This window comes from Octodon degus, unplaced genomic scaffold, assembly GCF_000260255.1.
Source record: "Octodon degus isolate 3935 unplaced genomic scaffold, OctDeg1.0 scaffold00081, whole genome shotgun sequence".
Lineage (NCBI taxonomy): Eukaryota > Metazoa > Chordata > Mammalia > Rodentia > Octodontidae > Octodon > Octodon degus.
In genome coordinates this window covers 6,688,156-6,711,384 of record NW_004524657.1, presented here as the reverse complement: position 1 = coordinate 6,711,384, position 23,229 = coordinate 6,688,156, and the positions used below count along the sequence as shown (strand labels likewise).

Below are 23,229 nucleotides of genomic sequence, written 5' to 3'. Positions count from 1 at the left end.
CTAGGAAGAATGTATGCAATGTGCTAATTATTGAAACTATCCTACCAATTTGGTTTGAAACTGTCCCATTGCTATTTGTTTTTCAATAAAATTATGGAAAAAAAGATGTAAAAGAATGTGTTCTTTTGAAATACCTGTTTCTGGGCCGGGGAGATGGCTCAGTGGAATAAGCGCTTCCCTGGCAAGTGCAAGGGCCTGAGTTCAATCCCTGGTTCCGCAAAAAAAAAAAAATAAATAAATTAAAAAAAAAATACCTGTTTCTAATTTTTTGTAAAGGAGGACTTTAGGTGGAATTATGAGCAACTTTAAGTCATAATAGTAATCATCACCAGCTGCCATAATTTGCACATGAAAAATTTGGGCTTTTCTATTTTTTCTTTTAGTATTTTTTTTCCATTTAGGTTTTTTTTACATCTCCATGTATACTACATGCTTTGAAATATGTATTGTAATGTTAACAGATTTCTTTTATGCTATATTTATAAAAGACTGGCTGGGATTAGACCATAAAACAAAGTAAGTTAATTTGTCCCTGAAGGAACTGACCTAAGAGTCCTCATCTTAGCAGCATCAATGTTCACTCAAGAGAGAGTCTATTCTCTTACTTTCCTCCAAACCTAGTAGCTCTAATAAACTTGATTAAGATATTATACAATGTATTCTACACATTCAGGGGTTTCTAGGATAAAATGTATATTTTAAAAATTTATTTGATGGAGACTTTAAAGAATTGTATTCATCTTAGAATTTCATTCATCTCATGAAAATAAGTAATTTAGATATACTTATGATCTTCTTTAGCATCTCAAATCCAAGCATCCAAGGCCATCTACATATTATATGGACCCACTACAAATACCCTCCCCTGTGTCAGATCTCTCGATCTTCCTAATTGATGCTCATCTCATAGGCTAGATTGTAAAATATAAGAGCATTAATGTTAATTCCATAGCTAAATGTCTCTACTGGCTTCCCATTTCCCCTATCATGTAGTATTAGCTCTGTTGTGTTGTAGGCTTTCTTACCATGCTGTGCTGCCTTCCAATTCCTTTGGCCCTATGTCCCCGACAATGGAACTGAGTATAGTACACACCCATTTTTCCTCCCTGCATATCACTGTCCATGCTATTCTATCCAGAAGACTGAGAAGCAGCAGAAACTCCAACATTTAAGTATTTAAACTGTAGAACCTCTAAAAAAGAAGAGCTACAAGGATAGCCAACATTTTGGACCTAGCCATTCAAGGTCAGTGAGGACTCAGGACATAAAACAGCCTATACTGTAACATCATGTAACTCAGTGGTGTCCCAAATTTTCTGTTCAAGGAGATTATGGTGCCATAGAGCAACATGATCAATGATGTAGAGTGTGCCTAAGGAGAGTCACATGGAGAGAGAACATTCTCTCAGGCTTTCACAGAAAGCAGATTGGTCAAGTGATGGCCATGACTCATCCATGGCTGACACTGACAAAGGATCTACAAACTGCGGTACAGGGTTTCAGGCTAAATCTTGAGGGGATTTGACTGACCTTATGAGATACAAAAGTTACATTTCTTGTTACAAAGGTCTTGCTTTATCTTGGTCTTAACCATCCAGCAGAAAAGTATAAAAGCGAGGTATATAAAGTAAAGCCATATTAATATGCTGAGCTGTAAAAGGCTCTAGTCAACAACTTCTGCAGACAAACCACTACTATTGTGGAGTGCTGGACTGTGTTGGATTGTTTTGCTGAATTTACACACCTATAGTATTTAGATGCCAACGAAATACCCATCTCTGACAGTTCTAAACAAAAAAAGGGGATACAAATGAAGGACCATTTTGTATCTATACATAATAGTTAGGATAGATATACAGCTACTTTTGCTTAATTCAATGAGAAGAATGATTTGTACTAATAGTGTTTGGACAGGATGTCCTGTGTGCATCTTGTACTATGGATAACCACTAAGAAGATAACAATGTAAAATGTATTAATTATTGAAACTGTCCTATTAATCAGTTTTGAAACTGTCTCATTGCTATTTGTTTCTCAATAAAATTAAATAAAATAAAAAAATAAAAAAATTATAATAACCTTTAAAAAAATTTCAGACCCCAAATTAAAACCATTAAAATATTATAGCACAGGGTCTTCTTATTCTACATCCCAAGTTTTGACTATCATCTATTAAACACACATATATACTTCAACCGTGAGTTCTAAAACCTGTAAACTAGAGAGCGAGCACCTATAAGGAAGGGACCATGTCTTACACTACTTAGACTATGTAATATTTCAGCCTTTCATACTGAGTGCTCAGTGGGGATCTGTTTAATGAAGAATGAATGAAAATTCACAGTAGTAAGTGGAGGTAGTGAAATAAATAAGAGCTTTCTGATATATATAATATATTTATTTCTCTCAGAAAAGACAAACAGATCCAAACCTAGCTGCATTCGGCAATCATACTATAGGTTCTTGGCCTTTACTACCTGATGCTAAAAGGACTATTGAAGAATTTAAGTCTCATTGAGTGTCCAGGGGAATTAACACATTTTCTACTTCATCTAAAAATGAAAGTATAGCTACAGAGAGATCAGTGTAAAGATGTATGAGAGAGAGAGAGAGAGAGAGAGAGAGAGAGAGAGAGAGAGAGAGAGACAGACAGACAGACAGACAGACAGACAGACAGACAGAGGCAGACAGTGAGATAGGTTTTTTCTTTTTTTCTTTTTTTTGGGGGAGCTGGGAATTGAACTCAGGTCCATGCGCTTGCCAGGCAAGCACTTATTCAACTGAGCTATCTCCTTAGCCCCGAGAGAGAGAGAGATTATACATGAAAAACAAATCAAATTTAACAGTGAATTTAGATTTCCATTACAGCCTTCTACATATTAGCAGTTCATGGTTAATGCAAAACTGATATCACCATCTGATTCTGTTTTTATGTATGGTCTCTGTAATGATTGTTTAGTCTGTATAGGTCACAGTATACTTTTGCTCTCTTCAAATGGATTAAGAACACATACTTCCTTTGGCTTTTTATGCTTCGCTTTCTAAGTGCTTTATACCTATTAAAACAGACACTGTATCATTGTCTGCTAGCCCAAAGAAAATATGCAATAATGAATTGTGTTGATTCTTCTAAACTTTCTTTAAAAAACTTAACATATATTTGACTTCTTTACTAGAGTAAGAATATCATTTTTGAATAACCTTGGCATGAGTATATGCTCAGTTCGGCCTAAGAATCTCTTTCCTAGATCATTCAATCTAACATGGCCCTTTTCTTCAAGTCTCTCAGAACTGTGGTCACTCTCTACTGCTTAGCCTAGTATACTTTTTAAACAGCAGTTACTGCCACGTGAATTATATTATTGTTTGCCACTCTATTGTCAGTTTTCTGCACTAGAACATATGACATTTGGAATTCTGTCTTTCTTGGTCACTGCTGTTGTATATCTCCCAGAACTTAGAATAATTCCTAGAACTAGAAAGAGTTCTTTATAGATCTGTTTAAAAAAAAAAAATTCTTTAACTTGAGGGTCCTGATGGGGAAGACAAGCAGAAGTGGGTAGAATTTAGCACCTACTATGAGAAAGGTACTTGACTGGACTTATGCTGTATCAGCTTAGATGGAACTCTAATTATTGGTTATAATTACTTTGTTTTTGTTTCATGAACTTGTCTTAACAAACCTGCTAGTATGGTATTTCCTGGTCCTGCACATTCTAAACAACACACCATTGTTTACAGAATTAGGAAGTAGTAGAGATAAAAACAGGTGTGGCAGGCACCAGAGTCTAAGTCAAGGGACTAGGAAGAGAAAACTGAAGTATTCATTGTCTCCTTGAAGCTTATGCTTTATTAGTTCATTTTGCCCTCTGAGACCTAAATTATCTTTAGTTGAATCAAACTGAATGATTTAATTATATATTATAAAATGATAGACTTTCCCTTCAAAATCTGGGTTTTTAAGTCTTGGTTCGTGACTTGTTTAACCAGTGAGCAATAGCCTCAAAGTCAACTAAGTAAAAAATGGGCTCTACTAAAGTTACAAAGAAATAATCTGTTTTATGAGCCTTTCTAAAAGCTTCAGGTCTAAACCATAATAAATTAAGCTCTGCTTGAAAGTATAAACTGTATATACTGGCTCTCAGTTCAGCTAAAATAAAATTGACAAGTCCTTCAATGACACTGTCCTCTCCATGTTATCCAATTGAACTACTTATATTGTTTAATACCTACGAGCAATTAGAAGGATTGAGTTTAACTTTCAAATTTAAAGATTGTTAAAATAGAATATAGGTCTCCAATTGATCTCTGAAAAATATTCACAGAGAACCTTCTTGATCTTAAAGTTGGAAGGAACTTGGTACATATTATCAGATTCCCTTTCATTACAGAGCAATTCAGCCAGCTATACCATTTGCAAATGCAGACCAAAAGAAACCCTGGGATAAAGTAAAATAGAAAGGTATGCAAGATCTTTTAAAAATTATCACTTATATGTCATTTATCAAGAAGAGCTAGTTGCCTTACTTTTTAATACGTATTTATAAAGTATTTCAGCAAAAGAGGATGTAGCCTCTGGGAAAAAACAAAACACAATGCAGTGTTTTTTGTAGATTCTCATTCCATATCTCATTACAGCGTCAGCCCTATTTTTAGCCAGAAAGGATAAACACAACACATTCTGAATGGGAGGCATATTCCTAACTACTGTATTTGTTACCAAAAGTGGTTTTACAAATGCTACTGAAATTATCTGGAAATTCCTAATGTCCTGAGTATTAATAATCAAGTTTAAAAATGCTTTTATATAAGAAAGAGCTAAAATTTAGAGCAACTATCTCTTACTCCCTTTAGTAGCAGTGCCCACAAAAGAGGTATTTAACATTTGACATGATATCTACAACCCCCTCTCTGTTTTAATCACTGCTTCCTAAACTGGGAAAAAAAGTGCCGTAAGTAGGGATTTATGTGCAGATCTATTTATCTTTCCTAAGTGTGAATTGCATTTAATATCATTCCTATTGAAGTGGTCCCACCTTAGCCCTAGTAGTCTATTACTTACCTGGATGTATAAATTCTATAGGATCTGAAGGGTGAGGGGAAGCTGATTAAATTTCATATAGTAGACATTATATGCCTAACAATAAAACCCAGCCATAGAGCTTAAACTCTAGAAATAAGCGAAGAAAAAGACTTTTTGTATGTATTTATAACTGCACAGTTTAGATTTATATTTTCTACGAATATATAGTTTGATATTTAAAAGGTGGCAATCATCAGACAAGCCATGTAGTGGATTTCTAACTGGTGGTCAATTTATTACACCCAGCTGAATTAAACTAGTGTGGTGCTAGGTGTGGGAGGATTGTTGCCAGCAGCATAAAGGCAGAACAGGAGAAGCTGCTGAAATGTTGTTAGTGATGCTCTTTGGAGAAGCTGTTAGAGCTGTGGAAGCTGCTAGTTCTCTTGGGTTGTTCTGCTGGAGAACCTTGTCATGCTGGCATTTCCAATGAACTTTGGACCTCATCTTGAACATCACTTCCTGGCTCTGGAGGGGAAGATGGTGCACTGCTCAGCCTCATGGAGAAATTTGTTGCATTGGCTTTCCTGATGGGAAATTGGCTTTCCTCATCACTGGAGGAGCTCAGGACCTCACTGTTGCTGAGGATGGCTGTGGTACTTTTGGGGGAGCTCTGCTGCATGCCTTGATCATTGCTTCCTAGCTCCCGTTCAGATCTCTCAGCCTGCTAGCACAGATCCTACATCCCACTAGCATAGACTTTCTGGCTTCCACCACTGACCTTTTGGCCTTTCCAGCACAGATCCATGAAGCCCGCCTACACGAGACTTTGTTATGGGCTCTAGGCCTCCAGCTGGACTTGTGGGAGGCACTGTTATAAGCTCTAGTTTTTTAGCTGGACTCATGCAGTTTATCAGGATCTAGGTCTTCAGCTAGAGTCTTTAGTGTTTATATGTGTAGATAGATTTCTTGCCTTCTTGTATATGATTCTTGGGTGATTCATTATAAAATACTATTATAAAATGTGTCCTGTATTATATTGCTCTCCTTGCAAAAACCCCAAACTATGACAAGCCAGTTTTTAAAATTTTTCATGCACACACATAAATCATTGTTTACCTGATTTTTTTTTTAACATTTACTTATTTATTTTGTGTGTGTGTGGCCAGCTCAGCCCACCAGGGGGCGGGGCTGGCTGGCATGTGGTGCTGGGGAATTGAACCGCGGTCCCTGTGCTTTGCTTAGCTTAGCTTGTTCTAAGTGCTCTAGACCACTGAGCCATCTCACCAGCCCTTTTTTTTTTTTTTTTTTTTTTTTTTTTTTGAGAGGGGTCTTGCTATGTATTTTAGGCTGGCCTTGAACTCACTGTATAGCCCAGGCTGGCCTGGAACTCCCAGTGATCCTTCTGCCTCAGACTCCCAAGTGCTGGCATTACAGGCATGTGCCACCGCACCCAGCCTGCTGATCTCTTATTAAAGATAAGTTCTCAAATCAGTATTTACAAAATGCTAAAACACCCTCTAATCTTTAAAAAAAATCATAAAAGAATGAAAAAAGTATCATTCAGGTGGCCTTATTTTGTTCTTCTGTCTTAATAACTGCTATTCCATTCATTATTCCTATAGTTGTCTGTACTTAATTTTGTGAACAGATAAAAGGAGAGCTTTAGGTTGCTTCTGTCCCAAATTTCCTGGCCTATTTCTGATCTCTGCTTTTATTACCAAATGTGTAAAGATCAAAAGATTCTCTTTGCTTAAGTGTTTACTGCCTTGTAACATAACCTTTTATAACAAAGAGGTTCATTATTTATATCATTTAAAAAGTTACAAAGTACAACTTCTGTATCAACAGACAAGTGTGCCTCACACTCATGGAAGGTGACATCACCAATACCAAGTCAATCAAAGTATACTCAAGAGGCAAAACCCCCCATAATTTAAGGAAGGATCTTTCCGAAAAGAGATAGTGACAGCATCTCATTTCACAAGCACAGAAAGATTCCACAACAGACCATGGATGGATGAGCCATTATTTATACTTAAAAAGAATGACTGGGAGCCACTGTGCTCAGCAGCAGACAGAATAAGTAGTAAAAAAGGGACTGTGTTACCATCTGTTATTGTGACAAATTATAGGATGGATGGGTTACTAGTACTTACTCCAATCAAGAGATATTTTATTTTATTACAGGACATTGACTTCTTATGGTTTATGATAACATCAGGCTTCTTCGTGAATAAGCAGTAATCATGCCACAGCATTGGTTTTCCACATGCAGAATCCTGAAACCTAAGTCAACTCTGCAAATGAACAAAACCAGAGTGCCTCACAAATGAACAAATAAACTTGATTAAGTTTATTTTAAGCACAGGGAAAGCAATGCTTAGTTGTTTCCTTATTCCCTTAATGAATTTATTAAGCCCATGAAAATACTTGTTTGAATGATATTTAAATAATTTCTGCACATACTTTAAATAATTTCTGCACATACTTGCAATATTACTATACCATTTCTATCAGCATCAAGTTCCTCTCTGTAGTATTTCCTCTGATTCACTTACTGCTCAGCCAGTAAGTGAATATACTAGCGATATGTAGCCATTTTATCCACTTGTTGAACATACTCCTTATCGGTGTGATGATAATCATGTTCTTAGTATACATTTACAGTCAAGACTATATATATGCCAAATTCAGACACGAGGTCTATATACATCTACCTATGCAAGGCCCAATGAAAGAATATAGGTGGCTTTTTACAATGACCTAAATACAGAGTTCAAAATGTGATTGTCGATTCTTCATTCATGTTAGGAAAATACTCTGCTCCCTTTTATGGGAATGACTGTGTAGGGATAATGCTGCTTTCTGTGCATGATGATTCCACAGAGTAAGACTCTCACAAAGGTATCTTATTTGAAGACACAATCCATCCAGATTTCTGACTTTTTTTTTTTTTTTTTTTTGGAGGAACTGGAGATTGAACTCAGGCCCTGTGCTTGCCAGGGAAGCGTTTATTCCACTGAGCCATCTCCCTAGCCCCTCCATCCAGATTTCTGTCCCTATATCGTTACCAACTTAGATTAGGGAATGACAATTTTATGGCCCTGGCAACCTAGTAAGGCTCAGAGAGGTTAAGAGGGATGCTAACATGTTCAGCTGCATGCTCCTATGTGATCTCCTTTCTGAGATTTTGACCTGTATTTTATCATGATTTTACAGGCACATCACACTCAAATATAAAAGAGGACTCAAAATTCCTCCTTCCACTATGGTTTCAGTCTTTGTGCGACAATTTCAGTTAGCGGCTCCAGCATTTCACATTCTCAGACACCCCAACCTGTCAGTTCTTGTTGTTAAATGCCATGTGAATATAACACCTGCTCTGCAATCACACACTCAGTAAAACTGCCAAGCCCTGCTCTTTCCTGTGACAACTGCCACAGCTTCATAACTTGTCACCTGACCTCCAGTTTTCCCTTCAATTGTACTCTCAATGACATTTATCCATAATCTGCTTTGGCAGTTTACTTTTAAAAATCTTTCAATGGCAGCCCTTCCCCTGGGGCAGGCTGAACCTACCACACACACACACATACACACGCACGCATGCACATACACACAAGGGCCGACCTGATAGGTGAGCGGACTAAAGTGCCTGCTTAAGGCAGAGCACTGCGGCTGGGACTTGATCCCTGGTATGTCATGCTACCCCGTCCGCGGGGATCACTAAGGGTGACTGAGACTGGGCATGGTGCATCTGTAATCCCAGCACGTGGGAGGCTGAAAACAGAAGAATCACTACAAGTCCAATCTATGTAGTGAGACCCTGTATACCCTATAGACCCTGTTCTAAACATAGGGGAAAAAAAATCTTTCAATGAGTGGCTATAGCAGAAAATATAATGTTTAGGTCTATAAATGTAAAAGGGCCTTAAAAACTAATAGAGCTTCTTATGTTTAGTACTGTCTTATATATTCCATCTTTTTTAAAAATAATTTTTGTGGAACTGGGGATTGAACTCAGGCCCTTGTGCTTGCCAGGGAGGCACTTATTCTACTGAGCCATTTCCCCAGCCCTATATTCCACCTTTCTCACTATTGTGATTTACTTCCCATATACAGGATATCTTGTCATTACTGAATGAAAGATGTTTCTTGCTTTTTAAGCTCTTGGAACCCTGTATCTGCAATATCTAAAATTATCTTTACTACTTATCTACCAGTGAACATACAAAAAAACCAGGAACATGGTAGGTTTCAGTTGTACAACAAAAAAGAGAATATTCTTTTATCAGGTGAAACAAGCTTGGGAGTAGGATAGGGAAGCACAGATCATGTGGGAATGACACTTTGCTACTGAATTGAGAACCATATGCATTCCTTTAACATATAAGTTTATTATACATTCAAGAGGATTGTAGTTTCACTCATCTCACTTGAGGGGCACTGAGGGTAGAGGGGAATGCCTTATCAAAAAGATTGCAGACCCAGAGTGCCATGTCAGCCCCATCCCCAGGGCAGTGCTGGGACAGTGATTGAGACTGGGCGGGGTGGCATGGGTCTATAATCCCAGCACTTGGGGGACTGAAAACAAGGAGAATCACAACGAGACAATGTAGACCTGTACTAAATAAATGAAAAAGATACAAAAAAGATTGCAGTGTCTGAAATCAGATTGCCTCAGCTGCAATATAGCTATACAACTTATCAGAAGACCTTGGGGAAATTATCATTTCTATGCTTCTGCCTCCTAGGTAGTAAAATGGTAACCCAAATTAGAAGATCATTGTAATAATAAATTAGTTAATGCATGAAAAGTATGAATCATACAAAATTATTACCTTTTTCATAGAACAAAATGTCCAAGTATCAGCAAATATATATGATTTAGCCAAAGATTTAAAAACATAGGGGCTGGAGAGATGGCTCAGTGGTCTAAAGCACCTACTTGAAACAAGCTTGGCAAAGCACAGGGACCGTGGTTCGATCCCCCAGCACCACATGCCAGCCAGCCCTGCCCCCTGGTGGGCTGAGCTGGCCACACACACAATAAATAAATGTAATAAATAAAAATAAATAAATAATTAAAAAAATATTAAAAAAAAATAAAAACATGTTTAGCTGACAGCATGCACTCAAAAAGAGTAATATTCCTTCACAGAGATGCTCTTAAACCATTACTCCCTGACATTTGTGGTGGAACAGTATCATTTTTAATTCCTTACTAGCCAATAATCTTTTCTCATGGATGTCTTCCTATTAATCTGTTTCCTTCCATTTATCTAATGAGTGAGGTACTTGAAGGCAATTTTTTTTTTTTAAGTACAGGGTCTATAGGGTCTCACTATGTATATTGGACCCCTAGTGATCCAACTGTGTTCAGCCTCCCATGAGCTGGGATTACAGATGTGCACCACTATGCCCAGTCTCAATCACCATCTCAGGGTACCCTGGGGTTGGGGTTGGCATGGCAGGCCAGATCGAACCCCCCCCGCCCCTGCCCCTGCCCCCTGCCTAAGGAGATGCTTTAATCCGCTGAGCTATTTCAAGACAATTCTTAATGTCCTCTTGCCATTCTAATTGACTTTGGTACTCACACAGACGACCCACTGAAGCATCCACAAATCCTCACCTTGTGCAACTAAGACCACTCATACTCAAGGTCCATATCCCAGAATTAGTCACCAAGTAGGGTTGCTTTTCTTTCAGTGTCCAAAAATGACTGTAATCTCTAATACATTCAGCCTTCCCATGACTTCATGCTCACTATCTGTGTTCTGTAGTTGCAAGAAAATCAGAGTTGTGGAACTTTCTCCTGGCCTCACTGCTTTACTCACCTGAAATACTAAACTCATCACTATAATATCTCACAAATACCTCCAACTACATGGGACAACTGTCCTTTTACTTTACTTGTTCAACAAAACTCCAATACAAGATAAATTCAAAGGTACACTTTTAATATTCCTATGACCTAGCTGTTGAGCACAGTTGTAAAAAACTAGAACAAATAAAAGCAACAACAAACAAAACAGCTTTTATACTGGCATCACTATAAATGTGCAGTCCTCAATCTCAAGCAGGCCATCAACTCTGCTCAATCTTCTCTTCCTGACCCAACAGCATTTTCAAACCATTACATACAAGACCGCCCAAAAAACTACATCCTTCTCAGTACATGACATCACTTTTTTTGTATCTATAATGAGACAAATATACATACATTATATTAACATTCTTTTCCTTTTCTTGGATACTTCTGGACCTATCCTTGTATACTTTCTTCCAGTTTAGATGATAAGGTCTTCTTCTTCCAATAAAGTCCTACTGGAGTTTTCCAGACTGACCTAAATCTTCTTTCATCCCTCTAATGACCATACTCCATCAAATATTTCATTTATTTTCTAAATCTTCAACTTCTTATTGACTTTTACTCTTTTTTGCTTTGTTTTTTGTTATGGAATATTAAACTCAGGACCTTGCAATTGCCAGGCAGATGCTTGTGCTACTGAGCTATATCCCTAGCTCCTGCCTATTTATTTTTAAACCCAGAACCCTATTTAAACCTCCCATGCAATTATATTTTTGCTGTTACCATTGTTGTTTTGTCTCTTGAAACCTCGGTGCCCCTTAAAACCAATTCCTTTCTTCTCTTTCAAACTAAGTGACAAGACACATCTTTACTCAGTATTTCAAGTTCTTTTCTCCTCCTTGCCTATCTTTTTCCTTCTCACCATTTCCATTTATTCTATAAGAAGCTACAGTTTCATGCTTGCCTGGCCATTGCACTGAATCTTCTCTGATGAGATCACCAATGACTCACTCAGTGTCCTTATTTATTTATTTATTTATTTATTTATTTATTTATTTTTCACATTCCCTTGAACCTTTCTTTTATTTACCCCTTACATGTCAGTATTTTTTACAGTTTTGCCCTTGCTGTTTTGCTCATTCAATATACTCTTGCTTGTCTAGTTCTTTTCTTTATTGATTTATAAACACCACTGATAGTAGGTGACTCTTGAATCTATTTCTAGCCCTGATTCTCCTACATTCTTTGTCATGTTACTTTATTTAAGCTTCCAAAGACTTAAATTCGAAATAGTATTCATTCAATAATTTTCTCCCCACAATATTTCTAGATGACTTATTTTATACTATTATTCAGTAGGACCAAGACAGTAAGACAGACCCTTTATCCTAAGTCCTATTATAGTTTAGGCTATGATAAAAGTGAACTTTCTGCACTCTGCCTTTCTATCTTTCTTTTCTTTCTTTTTTCTTTTTCTTTTTCTTTTTGTTCAGAGAAGACTAGTAGGGATCTATGAATATACTAATTTCTCTTCCTCGAAGTCCTCACACTCATTTCAATTTTTAATATTTTTAGAAGTCTCATGTTATAAAAAGCCCTTCCTAAGTTCCCAAGCAAGGATAGGTGCCCTTGACTACTGCAGATAAAAAAATACTGTGGTGCTTTTCCAACTCTCCCAAGTATCACTGCCCCTATCTATTTGTAAATTCTACTATTTGCTAATAACCAGGTCAACTTTTCTGAGCATGCTTTGTCTCTCATTCTCCACATTTCTCAAAATCATGTTTATAATATTCACATAAGAAATACTGGCAGAAATAAGCACAGAAGAACACAAAAAACACTTCTATATGTATATCTTCTAACACTGTGACCCTACACTTAAAAGTTGAGATTCCCCAGGTGACTTTCAGCTACTACCAGGGTCCTAAAGAATGTAATCAAAAGATGTCTTATTTTCTAAGCACTGTGGTCCTATAGTTACAGTTGAGATTCTCCAGGTGTCTTTTAGCTACTACCAGGGTCCTAAAGAATGTAATCAAAAGATGTCTTACTTTCTAAGCTCTGGATATGTCACAGGAGATAAATTTGATTGTATATGTGAGATCTCTCATCTAGGTGTAAGAATGCACCATATTTCCAAAATTCACAGAAAAAGGAAGACAGGTGGAACTTATACAGTGGAATAAAGAATTCATTTGATTCACTGAATCACTATGTACCACATTCCCTCCTGCAATACATTACAATTCTGGTTTTTATGGCTTAAGTTAATTTCTAAAAAAGTAAATTCTCTTGTTAACTCTTCACAAAAAGTCTTACTCTCAATGTATGTCAAGTGCTTTGAGCTCTCTAAAAAAAATGGTGGAAACAGAAGATATAAATATCAACATTATCCTGTTGATAACCTCCTGAGGGATGTGCTGATGTCAGAGAGAACATCACTTCACAGAGGAAGAAGTTAGCTGATTTGCTCTAAGTCAGAAGTAGTGATAGGAGCCAAAACATACTCTAAGAGTCATGTGCTTCAATCCATTACCAAATCTCATTTGAGGTCTTAAAAAAAAAATCATTCTTAGAGTGTAAAGACAGTCTAAGCTTTGTCTTTTCCTTTTTTGGACTGTTTCTTGGCCATCCCTCTTTTACTCTCTATTATTTCCTTCTAAAGAGATAATTAAAAAAGAAAGCAATGGTCATCTCGCCAACATTCAGTCCCTCATCTACGTGGATTTGGGGCAGCACCTAGGTTTAGCTGGACACACTCCATTATTTCCAGTGAGGCTCTCAATCAAGGCTACTCAGACCTCCCAGCTTGATAGTTCAGTTCCTAGACAACTGTGTCATCCAAGTACAGCCTGATCCACTGAGTTCATTCTCTTCAGTTACATATTGTACCAATGGTCCCATATAACTGCATAAAGATCTTGTACTGTAAACCTTTTTTCGTATCTGACCCATCATGTTTATCAGGATGATTCTGACTAAGTCTCCAAACTATTCTAATGAGCCACTGCATAACAGCAGTCAGACGGAGAAGAAGCAATCTGCTAGACTGACTTATATAGCCACTAGAAAAGTTCACAATTGCCTGAAAGAGTTCAGCCTTTAGATTAAGAACAAGAGGAAGGGAAGAGAATAATAAAGAGAAACAGGGAAAAAGAGGAGGGAATAAAGCTTTTCTTTGTGCAAAGACCCAGTAACTTGCTTCCTACATTAAGGAAGAGGTGCAATGCTATATTAAGGTGCAATAGCTAATCACTGACATGTTTAGATTCTGGGGGAGGAACATAGCATGTCAATTTATTCAACAACTGATTAAAAGCTAACTGTATAACCAACACTGGGGATGGGAAGATTAAAGGAAGTGTTAATGATCATAATCTGTTAAGGTAACAGCTTTTAACAGTTAGTGGATATACATGATCAAGACAGAAAGGAAAACATGTCAAAGTCAATAGGCTTGTATTATGTCATTTGTGACATTCATCCAGTTAGGCAGCACAGTCTGGGATGAAGATTTGTAACTACTGATGATTATGTTTCACTGGCATAAAGACCAGACCCCCCCCCCACACACTGGTTGTCATATAATCATAAGATCCAGTAATGTGTTGGTAAATGGTTAACCAGTGACTCTCTGGGGAACACACACACACAGACACACACAGACACAGACACAGACAGACAGACACACACACACACACACACACACACACACACACACAGATATGTAGTTTTTGCCTGTTTCCATGTTACAAATATTTCTCCAAAATGATCAATTTCAAGCTACCAACATCACATCAATGAGCATGGACTGGGGAAGAGAACAGATACAAACACATCATCAACATAAACAAAAATAAAATAAGGGAGTGATGAGTTTTGAGTATTTGTTGTCTTTGTTTTAAAAATAATTTAACTGTAAGTTGAAATAATTTAATGCTGATGATAACTATTTAAACATGAGTTTGCGGGCTGGTGAGACGGCTCAGTGGTCTAAAGCACCTACCTAGAACAAGCTAAACTAAGCAAAGCACAGGTTCAATCCCCCAGCACCACATGCCAGCCAGCCTCGCCCCCTGGTGGGCTGAGCTGGACACACACACACACACACACACACACACACACGCATAAAAAAAAATAAACATGAGTTTGCAAAGTTCTTGAAAACACAGCAGTCATGAGCCAGTAAGGACCAGCTCTAGCTTGCCACTGTATTCATTCTTGGCATGTAAGGTACAGGGTAGCAAGCCTGACCCATAGTTATCAACAAGTTGTTCTCTGTATCACTTGCTGTTGCCTCCCTTCCTTGTCCAAACTGATATCTGAAATGATTCCAGGTGGGCTCTACCCCTATTTTTGCCCTCTTCTCTCCCTCCAAGTAAACCTTCAATAATTCACAACACCCCTCCATCAAAAGAAGAAATGCAGCACTGTGCTGAAATCTGACTGGTTTTGCTGATCACTATGAATATTATAACACTCAACAAATATGGCTACTATTATTACTACTATTCAGTACCCTCTGCTCTTTATCTATATTTTGAGTCAAGATGATATCACATTTAAATGCCATTTGTTTTTTAAAATTATGTATTTGGCAAAGGGTCTCACTATGTAGCTTGAGCTCATAGTCATCCTCCTGTTTTCAGCCTTCCCAGTGCTGAGATAATAGGCATGCGCCACCATGCCTGGTCTTGGTGGCTAGCTCAGTGTGCTCAGGGGCTGGGCTTCCAACACACATGGTGCTGGGGATTGAACTCCAGTCTTTGAGTTTGCCAGGCAGGCACTTAGACCACTAAACTATCTCACCACCCCTTAAATGCCATTTTGAAACTTCCAACTTTTCTTAGTATCAAAAGATTTTAGTGACAAGATGAGAGGTGAGGAAAACCCACTAAAGGGGAAGGTGGCATCACCATAAGAGATCTAGAATTGACCACTTCAAACTCCCAGCCATTTCAAGCTTCCAAGCCCTGTCTATGCTGTCTATACAGGTGCCTTGCCAATCTACTCCAGAGTTAAGAAACAACTTATTTAAGGACTTACCTACAAATTATTAACCTTTTATTTATATGTTCTAAAGATATCTTGAAAGATACCCATATAAATATCAATTTCTCTATCAAAACACAAATGTAGAACATTATATGGAGGACATTTAGTATTTATCTCAGTTCTAAAGGTCTGGAAAATCAGTTGTGACCTTGAGAGAAGGTGCTGCTAAAACCAAAGAATACACCATGCTGGTCGCAGCATGTACCACACCACCTAACTGAGCAACAGAAGCAATGCAACCACCTGCCTGATAAAAATGTACCGCTGCCTTTCACCCTTGATTTCTTTTTTCTTTCTTTCTTTTTTTTTTTTTTGGAATCATGGATTGAATTCAGGCCCTTGTGCGTGCCAAGGAAGCACTTATTCTACTGAGCCATCTCCCCGACCCCCCTCACCCTTGATTGCTAATAAAATTGTAGAATTACTATACATATGAAACACAAGACAAAAGGCCATAACCTGTGTAGCTTTATATCTGACTTGTATATTTGTTTCATAATTCAAGCTTATATCGTTTATCTCACAATGGGGGCCAAGGGCTATATTTGGCAGGTAGCATTAAAATTTCTTCAGAAAACATGTTCTTATGGGCCAAAATGATCTTTTAAGGTGGTTACTAAAATATATATTTATTTATGAACACATTTTATACACTTATTATTTACCCCATATTACTTATATACAGATATACCAACATTTTCTAAAAATATTAAGTACTTCAATAAATACAGTAAGAAGGGTCATCTTTCTTTCTTTCCTCATGTTTCTTTTAAACAATAGTTTTCAGGCACTGTTTGTAAGCCTGGGAAGTTATTGTGTCTGTGCGCTATAAGACTGGTGTCCAAGTGTTCTAATATTAAGAGTTTTTTAGTATAAGACATTTGTGAAGATAACCTGTTAGGTAGCCTGGCAGTGCCTACACCAGTCAATGTCCCTGACAACCTTATTTCAGCTGCTCTCCAAGTCTGATCTTTAATATCTTAGCCAAGTATCACCACTTTCTCTATGAGCCAAACTGAAAAACATATGTGAGGAAACACTGTCTGGGAGCAAACTTCTTTTTGACCCCTTACATGCACAGATCACAAAAAGAACCTAATTCTGAGAGTTGTGTCAGCATGGCATGGTGCCAAACACAGGACTCAGAATCTGATTTGGGCTGTGGCTCACACATGTGCACTACTCAGGTCTGAATTCTGAACAGATCATTTTACCTGTTAGGACCTTAAGTATACCATTACGTAAGTGGACTGGATGTGACCTTTTCAATTCACCACCCAGCTTGAAATCCCTAAGTCTCAGTATCACATATCTTCTCTAAAAAATAAAAATTATGTATCAGACCCAAAAGCTACAACTCTTGTTACATAGGTTTTGCTTTGTCTTGGTCTTAACCATCCAGCAGAAAAATATAAAAACAAGTATAAGAAGTAAAGTCATGCTGTTAGATTGAGCTGTAGGGGACTCAGGTCAACAATTTCTGACATTGCCAGTGAAGCGGAAGACCCAACACTATTACAGGCTACTGGACTCTTTTAGAATATTTTGCTGAGTTAACACACCTATAATATTCAAATAATGGAACTAAACAAAAAAAGGGGATACAGATGAATGTCCATTTTGTATCTGTGTATTCAAAATGGTTAGGATACATATATAATTACATTCTCTTAATGAATAGAGGGATTTGTTCTAATAAAGTTTGTAAATAGGATATCATATCTGCATCTTGTACAGCAATTAACCACTAGGAAGAATGTATGCAATGTGTTAATTATTGAAACTCTCCTACCAATTTGGTTTGAAAGTGTCTCATTGCTATTTGTTTCTCAATAAAATAATGGGAAAATAATTATGGAATAAAAAAAACCAAAATTTTACAACAAAGTAATAGGAGAATAATAACAGTTCATACATTGCATATTGTTATCTTTAAAGTAGTTGCTCAGAACACAAGATAACAGGTTTAAAAATTTCTCTAAAAGATATTAGCACAAACTTTTCAGAGAAGTAAGAGACACTAATACTATTACTGACTTGGATTTTTTTCCACTTTTCTCTGCCATACTTTCTAATTTCATCCATCCTAATTCATTCTTCCTTTTGAACTACTTCTTCCCATTTTACAATATCAATTGTACATTTTAGACCTTATTTACTCTTTTAATTTCTCACACCAGGGAGACAATATGATGTTTACACATGTTAGTCTTATTTATTTCACTTATGTGTATGGTTTCAAGTTGCATCCATTTACATGAAAGTCTCTAGTTTATCCTTCTTTATGGCTGAGTACTCCACTGTGTAAAAATATCACCTCTTTTTTTATCCATTCTTTGGTTGATGGGCATTTGGGTTTTTTCCGAGATGTAGATATTATAAATTGTGCTGCTGTACTGCTATGGTATGATGTTTTTAAATCTTCAAGGAAGATACCCAAAAGGGGATCAGTTGAGTGGAATAAGACCTCTAGTCTTAGTTTAAGGAATGTCTACACTGATTTCCACTGTGGCTGTACCAGTCTACATTCCAAACAATGGATAAGGGTTCCTTTTTCCCCACAGCCCTTCCAGCATTTGTTATTGGTTGATCTCTTGATGATATGCCATGGGGTAAGATGGAATCTTAGTGTTGTTTTAATTTACATCTCTCAAATGACCAACGATGTTGAACATTTTTTCCATATATATATTTACCATTTGACAATGTCACATATCTTCTCTCCTTAGGGAGACCCTATTTCTATGTTGAAAGCTTTAGGTCAGCTAGAGAAAAAAAAGATAAATATTCATAAATAAAAACAAAAGAATTACTGTAATATCTTAATGGTACTTCTTACTGAACATATGAATCTACAGCATAAATTTGCATGTCACAACTACTCTATGACTTCTGTTTTTAATCTAATCATACAATGGAATAATCATCTTGTTGAAATATTCAAACATGGGCTGGAAGATTACAAAATCACATGAAATAAGTAAAGCAGCTTCACCTTGGTTGTAATTAGGAGCTCTTATATGGCCTATGGAACATTTTCATTATGACACATTAATTAAGTCAGTAAGAAACTGATATGTGTTAAGAAAACAGTGAAAGCAGGGAAGAGCTGACAATGTCCTCTGAAACAAAATTTAAGTATCTCACTCACTTAAGAGCCTTTAGTCTTTTGTCAATGCCACCCCACTGGCAACCCTACTTCACTTATTTTTAGATCCTTACACTGAGACTTTTACTTCCTTCCATCTCTGCTACATCTATATGCACCAACCAAATTTTAGTTCTACTTATTTTCTTTTCAAACACAGCCTCTATGGATCATCATTTCAACTCCTCTCTTACTTAGCATTCTCATTCCCCAATTGCACATACCTGTACAAACCCAACATGAGTCAACATTTGAGGAAAATCATATATTTTTTCTGGTACAACTATATATTCACTGTTGCCAGCATTGTTGGTATGGAAAGGTTTCACTAGAAGTGAGGTTACTGCAATTGTTCTTTGGTGCACTGCTATCATGAGTATTCCACCTTCAGTAGGCTAAACCCTCTTTGACAGCATGCAAAGTGAGTAACAGGCTGTAGGGTGCTACAAGTAAGAGTAAAACCTAGGTCAACTTCTGGGAACCATCATGAGAATAATGTCTTCCACATAGCTAAGCCTACAGGTGAGATGTAAAACATGGGTAAATATCTGCTGCATTTATGCTGAACATGAAGAGCAAGCAAAGGAGATGTCCTTAATTTTGCAGGATCAGTATATTTTCTTGGTCTATTACTTAAATCCTTCCCATTTATTCTTAGGGCATAGATTCAAATCTTAGCTCTGTAGTTAACATTCTAACTGTATCTGGAAATAACACCTATTCCTAAAGTAGGTTTGGGCATTAAATTTCTTAGTATAACAGGGACAGCTTCACAGTGCTGCATGATTATGATGATGATTAATACTATCATCATTTTGGGTGTAGAAGCCACTTAAAACCTCACAATCATTCTTTCTCTTCTTTTTTCTCTGAAAGCTATGCTACAAAATGAGCATTATTTGATCCTAATGATTGAATATTCAAGCTCTAACAACAAAGCATACCATGAAAAATATTCCCAACCTACACGACCCCATATAGAACCTTTTCACTTACCCACAGTTAATTTTGTAGCCAAGAGAACAATGGATATTCATCTGATCAGGATTCCACATTATCTTTAACTTTGCTGTTCATTAGCCCTTCCTCTTCCATACTGTTCTTCCCACACCCTACTCTCCCACACGGATGCTTCAACCAGACTGAATCTTATCTCCTTAAATTCACCATGCACTCTCTCATCTTCAGCCTTTCCCATACGCTGATCTTTTCTGGAATGTCTCTTCCTCCTGACTTAGTTTACATCCTTGAGCAATTTATTTTATTCTTCCAATTGTGATTATATGGTTTATCTTCTAGAAAAATTTACTTGACAACCCTAGTTTCCAACGCTAATCTGATGCTCACAGTACATCCTTTGACCCTACTATTAGATCAAAATGTCCTCAAGAACAGTGTTCATAGCTTACTTGGCTCTTATTCATTCCTCATTTCTGGCTATATTGTCATATAAAAACTAAGAATGCAAATGAACTATGGCCTAAGAAAATAGCTGGATAGACCTGGAAAAGTATGGCATGTTAGAGAGGAAAAGATATGATCATTACCACTGCTTTCAAATATCTAAAATATCATGGAAGGATAAGAACATTTATTCCATTTAGTTTCAAGAAGAGTCACTCAAGGCCAAGGGTGTGTAGGTTCTAGGGAATCTCTTTTCAAAATAATACAACAAAGAATTTCCTGAAGTGTACACATGAGATACTTTGGATATTCAGCTGCATATCACCGCAGGGATCCATGCAGGATCTGGCAAAAATGTACTGGATGATGACTAGAACCTTTGCAAAGGATTCTGTGATTAATTAAATTCTTAATGCTACTTCTAAGAACCTGGTTATTCATAAGTAGGATGAGAACAATGATAAATACATAAAAGACCAAACATCATATTTTAATGTATATTTATATATAAAAGAGCCTGCTAGGGCAAAGAGATAGAGGATTTTAAACAAACAAACAAACAAACCTAGCCTGTAACCCAGCATTTTGATGCAGAGGATAACACCCACAAAAGGCATATCCAGATCCCCTTGGGCTTTCTCCATATCATCTCTCTCATCCTGGAGGAGGCAATTTAACTTTATAACTTTAAAGAAACATCCCATTAAAAGCAGTTTCAACTTCAGATTTATTGCATTTTCCAATGTTACATCATCTGGGCTGTGCATAATTCAGAGGGGCTCAAGGGGCCACACTATAAACTGTTACAATAAATATTAACTAATATCATTCCTGATGAAACCAGCAAACTAAATGCTTGCAGCCACACAGAAGGAGACTTTTCACCTTATATGGTTACTTTTAAAACTTGACTCTACATTCTACTTTTTTGGTCTGCCAAACACACAGTGCATTTACTTAAAAAAAATACTGATTAAAAGTATTAACAACTTGAAAATATATAAACAGTGGTTCAGATCCAAGGGTGCATAAATTGACGTGAATTCAGACAGTAAATAAACATAAAAGGAATAATAAAAACTACTTATCATCCAAAGGAAGCAGGAACAAAGCCCTGAAAGTGAAAGTAACCCCTTCCCAATCCTTGCAGCTCCTGGTACATGGACAAGAGAGGGCAACCTAACATTGAGGCAGGCAAAATACCTGCAGCAGGGAGGATGAAATGGGCAAAAAATGAGATGGCTATGACCTACAGGGAGTGGGAAGGAGGGAAAAGATGGTTTTACTTCCCTCCATCACCTGTGGCAGCTCCGTAAGATTTCCTGCTGTAAAATCTAGCTTTTACAAGTGTTCAACAGTCTTGATTTTTCTGCTTTGGGTAGAAACACATACCACCTGGGCTGACTGAAGAACAGTGTCTACAGGGTCTCACTATAGATCAGACTCCTGGTGATCCTCCTGTTTTAAGACTCCCAAGCACTGGGATTACAGGCGCACACTACCACGCCCAGTCTCAATTGCTGTCTCAGCATACCCTGGGGGGACGGGCAGCACAGCAAGCCAGGGATGGAAGCCCGACCCTGCTTCTGCCTAAGCAGGTGCTTTAATCCATTGAGCTATCTGGAGGGCCCTGAGCTGGACTTTTTGATCAACATTCTGGTTCTGTGACTTAATTTTTGAGAGCATCAGTTTCCTCATCTGTAAAATGGGGATCCATATACCTGCTCTTAGCATTTTTTTTTTTTTTTTTGCGCAACGGGGGATTGAACACAGACTCTTGTGCTTGCCAGGCAAGTGCTTATTCTACTGAGCCATCTCCCTGGCCCCTCATAGTATTGTTGTGAAGAGTAATTAAAACCAGATATGCAAAGACAACAGATCAGAAAAACATAAGTGTTCATTGTTTTTTTTTTTTTTTTTTTTTTTTTTCTTTTTTTTAACTGAGGAGAAAAGAACTACTCTCCCTAAAGGTTGAATTACTATTGTTTGTTTGCTTTTGATGGTGAATTTTGGACTCAAATCATGGTATAGCCAGTGTTAACATGGTACAGCCAGTGTTAACATGTACACACTAAAGACAATTAATTTACAAAGAAAGCAGGGAGGCAGGAAAGAGGAAAGACAAAAGAACTAACTAAGCATAATTGCATACTTCTTTCTCCAAAAGTGACAGGCACACCCAGTGCTATCTCCAAAACACTTCCTGGGAGTGGTCTTATTCCTACCACACTGAATGGGCTTGGGTTCTCAGAGACAGAGCCACATTCATAATCTCACTCTTGGTAATTGTAAGAAAATTAGATTAGTATAGTCCTTTCCTTTAATTGTTCCCTACACAATTATCTCACACCCTCTGGGAGCTAATTTGATAATCCACTGGAAATTCACTGCTACTTTATCTGTTGGGGTCTGTTAGAGATTAAGTGTATTTATTACACCTAATTTGTTCCTTTCATCTCTGAAAAGCTCTAACATTTTGGTCTAGGGATTACTGTTTGCAAGTTTTGGACTACAAGAGAAATTTTACATGTGGAAAACAGAAACTTTATGTGAATGTTGGGACAAACGAGTTTTCTAAAAGTAAGACAGAGTGACAGGTAAACTGGCTATGAGTGGCTTAGCATTAACTCTCAGGGCTGATTTACCCTGCAAATGTTCTTTTTTTTTTACATTTTTATGACAAGTATTTTATTTTATTTTATTTTCGTTTCAAGGTTTTATTGATAAACATATAGCAATGAGACAGTTTCAAATCAAATCGAAAGTACAGTTTCAACAAATAAT

The 23,229-nt window shown here is 37.2% G+C and overlaps 2 protein-coding genes across 5 annotated transcripts in view; one reads left to right on the top strand and one right to left on the bottom strand.

Annotated features, from left to right (window-relative positions):
• Cmss1 (cms1 ribosomal small subunit homolog (yeast)) overlaps positions 1-23,229 on the bottom strand; it is a 427,095-nt gene that overhangs the window by 243,325 nt on the left and 160,541 nt on the right. The gene's annotated exons all lie outside the window — the stretch shown is intronic.
• The window catches only part of Filip1l (filamin A interacting protein 1 like), a 311,808-nt gene that overhangs the window by 160,250 nt on the left and 128,329 nt on the right, over positions 1-23,229 (top strand). The window lies entirely within an intron of this gene.